Genomic DNA, 10,918 nt, shown 5'->3' with positions numbered 1-10,918 from the left:
GCTGGCAATCTGTATATCTTCTTTGGAGAAATGTCTATTTAGGTCTTCTGCCCATTTTTGGATTGGGTTGTTTGTCTTTTTGATATTGAGCTGCATGAGTTGCTTATATGTTTTGGAGATTAATCTTTTGTCAGTTGCTTCATTTGCAACTATTTTCTCCCATTCTGAGGGTTGTCTTTTGGTCTTGTTTATGGTTTCCTTTGCTGTGCAAAAGATTTTAAGTTTCATTAGGTCCCATTTGTTTATTTTTGTTTTTATTTCCATTTCTCTAGAAGGTGGGTCAAAAAGGATCTTGCTGTGATTTATGTCATAGAGTGTTTTGCCTATGTTTTCCTCTAAGAGTTTGATGGTGTCTGGACTTACATTTAGATCTTGAATCCATTTTGAGTTTATTTTTGTGTATGGTGTTAGGGAGTGTTCTAATTTCATTCTTTTACATGTAGCTGTCCAGTTTTCCCAGCACCACTTATTGAAGGGACTGTCTTTTCTCCATTCTATATTCTTGCCTCCTTTATCAAAGATAAGGTGACCATATGTGTGTGGGTTTATCTCTGGGCTTTCTATCCTGTTCCATTGATCTATATTTCTGGTTTTGTGCCAGTACCATACTGTCTTGATTACTGTAGCTTTGTAGTATAGTCTGAAGTCAGGGAGCCTGATTCCTCCAGCTCCGTTTTTCTTTCTCAAGATTGCTTTGGCTATTTGGGGTCTTTTGTGTTTCCATACAAATTGTGAAATTTTTTGTTCTAGTTCTGTGAAAAATGCCAGTGGTAGTTTTATAGGGATTGCATTGAATCTGTAGATTGCTTTGGGTAGTAGAGTCATTTTCACAATGTTGATTCTTCCAATCCAAGAACATGGTATATCTTTCCATCTATCTGAGCCTTATTCTTTTTTTTTTTTTTTTTTTTTGCGGTACGCGGGCCTCTCATTGTTGTGGCCTCTCCCGTTGCGGAGCACAGGCTCTGGACGCACAGGCTCAGCGGCCATGGCTCACGGGCCCAGCTGCTTCGCGGGATGTGGGATCTTCCTGGACCAGAGCAGGAACCCGCGTCCCCTGCATCGGCAGGCGGACTCTCAACCACTGCGCCACCAGGGAAGCCCGAGCCTTATTCTTAAATGTCTCAATAAGTGAAGTTTTATAAACTCCCTGGGAAATTTAAATTTTTATTCATAATTTTTATCTTCTTTATTTCCCCCAAATAATTTGAAACTTCTCTTAGTTAATTTTACTTTTAATTAATGAAGTTCATCTTCATTTGGGACCTGGATCTTTCTTCATTTCCTTCAAATACCTTCACAGTGATGTTATATTGTCTAAATTTAGTTTGGAATTTACAAAAGAATAAAGAGTTCTGACTGTTTTCCTTATAATCCAGATTAGATTTATGCATTCTCCTAAGGATTTAATTGCTGTTGAGTAAAGTAGTAGTATAATTTTCCAGTTCTTTTATTCAATATTGTATACTGAAATGGGGCCTCAAATGTAGAGGTGTCTGGTTTTCTTCCTGAGCCAGATTCACATGCTGCTTTGACTATCAGTGGCAGAGATAAATCATGACCAACCAAGCTTGGGCAGCAGTTCCAGACCTCCTGATATGGTCTGCAGATCAGTTAACAGTAAACACATGGCTAAATAATTCAGTAATACTGTTAGTTAATTAAGAGTCCCAGAAGAAAACTTTTCTATTCCCCAACTGCTGAATTATAATAATTGTTATAGTTATAATGATTGTTAAAATATTTTATTGTATTTTGTTTCACAAGTACTTTGCAATTATAGTATTTTAATTAGCTCTTCATTGCAAGAAACATTTCTGGATGTTTATCATTGTTCTCATTTTGTAGATGAGAAAACCTGTAAGGACTTGGTTTATGACTTTTGTGAATTTAAGGGGTTATTTCTACATTTTGTTATCTATTCTATTAACTAAAGGCATTTGTGGAATTTGAAAGGGAAATTAAAAAGTGTATTTTACTTAAACACTGATATATTTGGTAGTAATTAACTCCTGTTAATCTTAGAGAGATGTTCATGTCAAATTCCTGGGTGTATTTTGTTTTAGACCCTTAACATTTAGGCATGTTCAGTGAGCTGGCAGGGAGTATAATTAGGGGAGTGGTATATTCTCCTGTTCATCATTTCATTTGGGGTTTGTTATTTGTTAAACAGAGTGTAGAATACATAGTATATATACATCCAACTTTTTAAAATATGAAAGCCACAATTATCTGAGACATTCCTTGTGTCATTGATGTAATTAAACAAATAACGAGGAAAAAATAGAATTCTGACTCTGATGTTAAACATTCAAAATAAGGTAATAGTAGAGATTGAGATTTCATGTCAGTACCCCAGAGCTTTTGTCCAAATATCTTCTCTTATGCTATTGTTCAGTGTTGCTGTATTTCTCTTCCTTTTATATTTCTTTAATAGAAAATCAGAGCAAAATAAACAGAACTCAGTCAGTCACCAATCTTTATGGAACAACTACGGGGGCCAGAACATGGTTCTCAATGCTTTGCGGAATTGTGAAGTAGCTAAGTCCCAGTCCTTAGGGAAAAAACCTTCTATCTAATGGACAATGGGGATACATAAAAAAATAGCAATCATTAGACCCTTCTGTCTCTCTAGAAGGCCTGAGATGAGATTATTCCATAAAACTAGGACAGAGAAGGCTCAGGAAGCAGCAGATTTAAACCATGGAAGTAGAAGCAGGCAAACTGTGAGTCAAGGATGTGTATTAGTCTGACACAAGCTCTCTTCTAATATGAAACTAACATCAGAGTCTTGGCTTTTTAAATGTGTGGGTACTTATGAAGAGACACAGGCTCACAGAGTATGTATAAGCATAGCTGCTAACTCCATATTTCCAAGATAAAGGAAGGTTCTCTAACTACAGAAGCTCAATGGGTTATAGTTTCTACACACTCCAGACAGTGTTTTGTGCCCACCAGAGGGGAAGAGAGTGGGTGGAATTGTTCTAACAGTTGAAAGATTCTTTTTCTAATTAATTAATTAACTAATTAATTAATTAATTGTTGTGGCCGCTCCACGTGGCTTGCGAGATCTTAGTTCCCTGACCAGGGATTGAATGCACGCCCTCAGCAGTAAAAGCGCGGAGTCCTAACCACTGGACTGCCAGGGAATTCCCAACAGTTGAAAGATTCTTGGGGAAATGGGCCCTTTCTTGTCCAGTCAGAGGAGGGATAGCCCTTCTGTCAGCCTCTTGTGAGTAGATAAGCAGTGGTGTGGGCTGACCATGTGTCCTTTTGAAGACTGCTTTGTGGAGGAGGCCCTCAGTGTCTTCTCTTATAAGGTCAGTAGATGTAGTCCTCATCCTTATCTAAGTGACCAGATAGGCAGTGGCTGGAATGCCCAGATGAAAATGACCTCTTAATACCTTTAAAATGTGTAGTTACATACCAGTCACACACATATTTCAAATATTACTTTGGGCTCAAATGCAGACTCCTGTAGTATAATAAGGCTTCATCATCCTGCAAGGACTATAACTTTAGGGGACAGTCTGTTGACCAAAGAAAGAAACCTTCATTATAAAGCATCAGTTTCTTGGGAGCCTGACAGACAGTATGGTGAGGTGAGTAGTTTTCTTGCTGGGAGCATAGAGTACTACCCAATAATGTTGTAAGAATTAAAAACAGAGAAGTTGCCATATGATCCAGCAATCCCACTCCTGGGCATATATCCAGAAAAGACGAAAACTCTAATTCAAAAAGATACATGCACCCCAATGTTCATAGCAGAACTATTTACAACTGCCAAGACTTGGAAGCAACCTAAATGTCCATTGACAGATGAATACATAAAGAAGATGTGGCCTAATGGAATATTACTCAGCCATAAAAAGAATGAAATATTGCCCTTTGCAGCAACATGGATAGACCAAGAGATTACCATACTAAGTGAAGTAAGCCAGAAAGAGAAAGACAAATACCATACGATATCACTTACATGTGGAATCTAAAATATGATACAAATGAACTTACTTACAAAACAAAACAGACTCACAGACATAGAAAACAAACTTATTTTTACCAAAGGAAAAAGAGGGTGAGATGGGGTAAATTAGGAATTTGGGATTAGCAGATATGAACTACTGTATATAAAATAGATAAACAACAAGGTCCTACTGTATAGCACATGGAACTATATTCAATATCCTGTAATAAACCATAATGGAAAAGAATATGAAAATGAATATATATAAAATTGAATTACTTTGCTGTACACCAGAAACTAACACAACATTGAAAATCAAGTATACTTCAATAAAAATAAATAAATAAAATAAAATATAAGAAAAAAAGAACAGTTGGAGAAAAGGGGGGACTAATTGGCAGAGAACAGTCCTGTCCTTAGTTTTGAATTTTGAGTAAATGTTAGGAGAAATTTGGAGTTTTTGTTCTGGAAAGAGTTCATACAGTGGAACTTGATAAAAAGTTTTGCTGGCATTTAGAAAGAGAATAGCAAAAGGAAAGTAATATGGAGGCTGCTTATTCAGATATTAAGTTTTTTGGGATAGAAGGGAAACATAATACTCTGCTCACTTTACAGATGAGAAAAACTAAAGCTCAGACAGGTTAATTATTTTTCCTGAGGTTATATGGTTAATTAGCATGGGTCTGGGGCTTGAAACAAGGTGTTTCTGACTCCAAAATCCATGCTTTTATTCTTTTTTTTTTTTGCGGTACGCGGGCCTCTCACTGTTGTGGCCTCTCCCGTCGCGGAGCACAGGCTCCGGACGCGCCGGCTCAGCGGCCGTGGCTCACAGGCCCAGCCGCTCCGCGGCATGTGGGATCTTCCCGGACTGGGGCACGAACCCGTGTCCCCTGCATCGGCAGGCGGACTCTCAACCACTGCTCCACCAGGGAATTCCCATGCTTTTATTCTTAAGATAATAAGGTAGATATAAGGAATATATTCTAATAGGTGAAGCAATTATAGAACCTAACAGTGGATTCAGAGACAGGGAAACAAATTTGATTGAGGAAATTGGAAGATAGTGGAACATTTTCCTGTGGGTCCTCACTAATATTGCTAGATGTTGACTTAGTTTATATCAAGATGCTTTAAAGCATCCATGTCCTGGCTATGTAAATAGTGCTGCAATGAACATTGGGGGTGCATGTATCGTTTTGAATTATGGTTTTCTCTGGGTATATGCCCACGAGTGGGATTGCTGGGTTATATGGTAGTTCTATTTTTAGTTTTTCAAGGAATCTCCATACTGTTCATAGTGACTGTACCAATTTACATTCCCACCAACTATTTCCTCAACTTTATTGTGGTTGTTTGTATGAATATTTTAAAGAATCAGACATACTAGTGTTTCACTCGTAAATTTTCCATTATGTATCTCCAACAATAAGGGCTTTAAAACATATAACAATGATAATATTATCACCCTTGATAAAATTAATAGTAACTTACTAGTATCCTCTAATACCCCTCCATTTTCCTGATTGCTTCAAAAATATCTTATATTTAATTTGTTCAAATTAGGATCCAAACAGTGTACTCACATTGCATCTGGTTGTTTTGTCTCTTTTTAAGTCTCAGTTATTTTATAACATTTCCTCCTGATCCTTCCTCTCCCCACCACCCTCATCTTGCATGCCGTGAAATAGTTGGAGACACTGGGCCATTTGCTCAGTAGAATTTCCTACATTTTGCATTTGGCTGATTGTATCTTTATGCTGTTATGTTCTTGATATTGTTCCTAAGTCCATTGTATTAATTATAAACTGGTGGTTAAATTTAGCAGTGTAATTAAATTCAAGTTCAGTTTGTTTTTTGAAGAAAAAATATTTTTTTTCCTTCCTATTGTCTTCCACCATGAATCACATTATATTTGGTTGTCCTACTTTTAGTTTGTGCAGTGGTTGTGGTGGTATATTGGCCGGATCCCTCCATGATAAATGTTCCCACCAATATTTTCTTAATGGTTTAGCAGACATTAATATTCATTGTCTAGGTCAATTATTCTATTAAGAGTTAGAAAATGGTGATTTTGTAATATTACCATTCCTTTTGCATTAGCTGGAATTCTTCTGTAAATAATTTTCCTTCACTAGCCCTGAACTACAGTTTGCATAGGTAGGGCAAGATACATGTTTGATTCCTTCATCTACTTTATCAGTTTTCATGGTAATGGGTTGGTACTCTAGCAACCTCCAATGGTGACCAATGAAACGTTTTTTAGTATCATTATGAACTTAGGTGTGTGTGTTTGTGTGTGTGTGTGTGTGTGTGTGTGTAAAATTAACTCAGGCACAATCATTATTCTTTTTGATGCTAAACTGACCCATTTAAGGCCAATGAGAGCCCTTTAAGTTAACTTCTTTATTCCTCCAACATGACCACATTAGTCTTCGATAAATTTCTGCTTTTTCGTCACAATAGATACTGGAAGCTCATCTTATACATTTCCTACTCCACTTAGAATCAGCCATTTTTCCAAGTATCCCTGGTTCCTTTTTTGGAAATGGTATTTAGGGATAATAACACAAGAATTAGAGAAAAAAATGAAAGTGTTCATGCTAATGTTATGATTGATGTGGAAAACTTTGGATTTTTGCTGAATTTTTATATTTTATGCTTGTATTTTTTCTCTTCCACTAAAAATCTTGTCTCGTCACAATATTAGAATAATTACTTATTTCCTTTATGCTACAATATACCTATAATAACTACACTAATAATAATAACACTAATATTAGTGCTAACAGTAAGACTAATGAATATCTTTTAAGATATCTTTGAGGTTTTTTGTCCGTACAATATATTCCATGAGAGATTTAAAGTCAATATTCTGTTTTGAAGTTACTTGAAGTATTTCTGTTCTCTGTGTAGTTATGCTGCCAACCTGATGTACAGTTCAGTTCATTTTTTTCATTTATTTTAATTTTTAAGAAATGCTCTTTCCCTTTTTGATTTTTAGTTATGTAAAACATTTACATGGTTCCAAATTCAAAGCTATATAAAAAGATACATGAAACAAATGTTTTTATCCCTGACCCCTACACATTCCCCCCTTTCTTCCCCATAGAAACCAGTTTTTATTAGTTTTTGGTTTATCCTTATATTATTTCTTCTTAAAAACATAAGCAAAACTATATACACATTAATATTTCCCTTCACCTTCCTTAAAAGAGAACATACCACAAACATTACTCTGTACCTTGCTTTTTTTTTTTTTTTTTTTTTGCTGCATTGGGTCTTCATTGCTGCACGTGGGCTTTCTCTAGTTGCAGCGAGCAGGGGCTACTCTTCATTGCAGTGTGCGGGCTTCTCATTGTGGTGGCTTCTCTTGTTGCAGAGCACAGGGTCTAGGCACGCAGGCTTCAGTAGTTGCAGCACGCAGGCTCAGTAGTTGCAGCACACAGGTTCTAGGGCATGTGGGCCTCAGTAGTTGTGGCTCGTGGGCTCTAGAGCACAGGTTCAGTAGTTGTGGCGCACGGGCTTAGTTGCTCCGCAGCATGTGGGATCTTCCCGGACCAGGGATGGAACCTGTGTCCCCTGCATTGGCAGGGGGATTCTTAGCCACTGCCACCAGGGAGGTCCCTGTACCTTGCTTTTTAAAAAACTTAACAATATATCTTGGAGATCACTCCTTATTAGTATGTAGAGATTCTGCTTATTCCTTTTTACAGTTGCATTGTACTCTACTGTGTGGTAATACCATAGCATATTCAGCCAGTACCCTGTTCATAGACATTTGGTCTCTTTCCAGTATTTTGCTGTTACAAATAGTGCCATGATAAACACCTTTGTGTATAGAAATTTTATATTCTGCTTGTTTATCTTTGATGTAGATTCCGAAAAGTAGATCTGGGATAGATCTCAAAGGTTAAAGGCACAAGGAAATTACCCTCTGTATGTAAATGCACCATTTGCATTCCTGCCAGCAATATATGAGAGTGCTTGTTTCTCCTAGACTCACCCATAGAGTATGTTCTCAAGCTTGATTTCAGGACAGACTGCTTTTAAAGGGAGAAAATTATTGTAGACTCCCAATGTTGACTTAAATGATTTATATTATTATATTACTTAAATATGAGAAAACATAAAACTATATACATAAATTCCTTATGCTTACAGTTTTTATAAAACTGTAAAACAAAAGCAGATATGCATATTAGATATAAATAAACTACAAACCCAATACAATTTGTATTAACAAAATTAATTTAATATAATGAATGATATAATTTTTCTGAAATGAAATGGCCACTTAAGAGTGTGAATATGGTATCAACTCTTGCTACACTTAGCTTCTTTTACATTGTGTATGGATGTGCTATTGTGTGCCAGATATATTGGTCAAGACCCTTTTGGTTACAGGGACAGAAACCCAACTAAAACTAACTTAAGCAAGATAATAGCAAAAAATAATTTTGGGGAATATATTGGATCACATACACATAATTGGGAAGATGAAACCAGTATTTAACAAATGGGTAGACCCAGGGGTTTCAAGTCTTTCATTTAAACTCTGTCTCTACCTCTGCTCCTGGTTTCTTCCATGACAGCTTCATTCACAGACTTTATCTCTCTCCAACTGTCTAATAGCAAAGTTGGCCCATAGGCAGCTCCAAGCCAAAGTCATCTTTACAAATCAAGAACGTCCCTAAAAAAAAAAGATCCTCTGGTTCCCTCACAATATCCATAACCACCAACCAAAAAGGACTTTGATTGGCTTGTTTGGATCACATGTTCTTCTTTGAACCAATCACTGAATCTTCTGATCAGCCAGCCTGGATCATATGCCCAACTCTAGGGAAAGAGGATGATAGCTCTCTTGACTTTTAGCCTTACCAAAAATACCAAAAGGAAGACCGACAAGACAGAAAAAACCTTATATCCACACCATTGTGGAAAGACTCAAATTTCCCACTACTTTTCTCTAAAGGAACTATTGAAAAATCTTAGTTTGGACAGTGATTACCATTATATGACTTGTTCTACACATGATACAAATTTCTCATTTACACATTAAGTCTGCCCTTGATCTTTTTTTCAGTTAGCCTATGACACTGAAAGTAGACTTACTTGAAAGAAACATGGTCACTGAAATGACCTGACAGTTCTCAGTTCTAAGGGGTCATTCAGAAGATACTTATGTGATTTTATTTTGAACTGCAATAACAATGAGAACCTAAGATTAAACTATTCTAAGACAAAACATCCAGGAACCCACTGCCCTCTCAAATCTGTGCAGATGATATTAGAGGACTAACTCTTTAAAGCGTGGATAAACATGGAATAATTAATTTCTTAATATAGTTTTCTAAGGATTTTCTAATGATTTGAGTGTTTTAAAATCTGCTAATAAACTGAATATCAAATTTGGTGTCCAAGCTACAATTTATAAAAGCAAATATTAGCAGAAATATAGAATTAAAACAAATGTAAATATAAGTCTATATGCCAAGTACAACTCTTATGCCGACAAGAGCTCCAGCTTAATTCGGTTTACTTGAATCCAATTTTCTGAATTCTCTCCTCTGTGTGGTAAGAAACCCAAGTCTCTCTGAATAGCTCTTTTGATTCTTGGAACTGAAGGGATTTTCTTTTCTGTACCTTACCTCAGTCTCCCCTCTCCTGTATGTGGATTAATTGGGGATGGAGTTTAAAGATTAGAGAAATCCACTGTAGTGCTTAGAAAGTTTAGTCCCAGGAATTGAGAAAAGTCTATGAGATACTCTTAACTATTTAGAAGGTACGTACATAAAACTCATGTGGGCATTTAGGAAAAAACTATGATTTAAAAAAAAAAAAAAACCTCTGCCTTTTTTTAAAAGATACTTGTAACCACCTCAGGATGCAAGGGGGAGCAATAAAAAGAAGGTTACTGGTTTTGCTTAGCTACAGAAACTGTAGTACAGCACTGAGAATATCTAGCTAATTCAGCAAGATACGTGACCTTATCTTGTATACGTGACCTTAGTCTACCTATATTGGCCAAAGTTTTGTCATATGTTGAATGATAGGTGGGCTATATTGCCTCCACAAATCCTTGGTATCTTTACTAGTTTATAAAGACATGATCTTTAGTGCTGAAGGAATGAAAAACTGGATAAATATAGAGATTAAAGTAAGATATCAGAGGAAATTTGTTTCCCTATGAATTTTGACTTATAAGCAAAGATACCATTTCCTCGCATAAGAACAGATATGGTGAGAAGGCAGATAACAGAAGCAAGAAGAACGACAATCCTGCAGCCTGTGGAACAGAAACCACATTCACAGAAATATAGATGAAATGAAAAGACAGAGCACTATTACCAGATGAAGGAACAAGATAAAACCCCAGAAAAACAACTAAATGAAATGGAGATAGGCAACCTTCCAAAAAAAGAATTCAGAATAATGATAGTGAAGATGATTCAGGACCTCGAAAAAGGGTGGAGGCAAAGATCAAGAAGATGCAAGAAATGTTTAACAAAGACCTAGAAGAATTAAAGAACAAACACCTAGAAGAATTAAAGAACAAACTTACAGAAATGAATAATACAATAACTGAAATGAAAAATACACTAGAAGGAATCAATAGCAGAATAACTGAGGCAGAAGAATGGATAAGTTATCTGGAAGACAGAATGGTGGAATTCACTGCTGTGGAACAGAATAAAGAAAAAAGGATGAAAAGAAATTAAGACAGCCTAAGAGGCATCTGGGACAACATTAAACACAACATTCACATTATAGGGGTCCCAGAAGTAGAAGAGAGAGAGAAAGTACCCAAGAAAATATTTGAAGAGATTATAGTCGAAAACTTCCCAACATTGGAAAGGAAATAGCCACCAAAGTCCAGAAAGCGCAGAGTCCCAACAGGATAAACCCAAGGAGAAACATGCGGAGACACATAGTAATCAAACTGACAAAAATTAA

The sequence above is a fragment of the Delphinus delphis genome, chromosome 4 (genome assembly GCF_949987515.2).
Source record: "Delphinus delphis chromosome 4, mDelDel1.2, whole genome shotgun sequence".
NCBI lineage: Eukaryota > Metazoa > Chordata > Mammalia > Artiodactyla > Delphinidae > Delphinus > Delphinus delphis.
The sequence above is the reverse complement of the archived record's forward strand: the minus strand, read 5'-3'. Positions refer to the sequence as shown.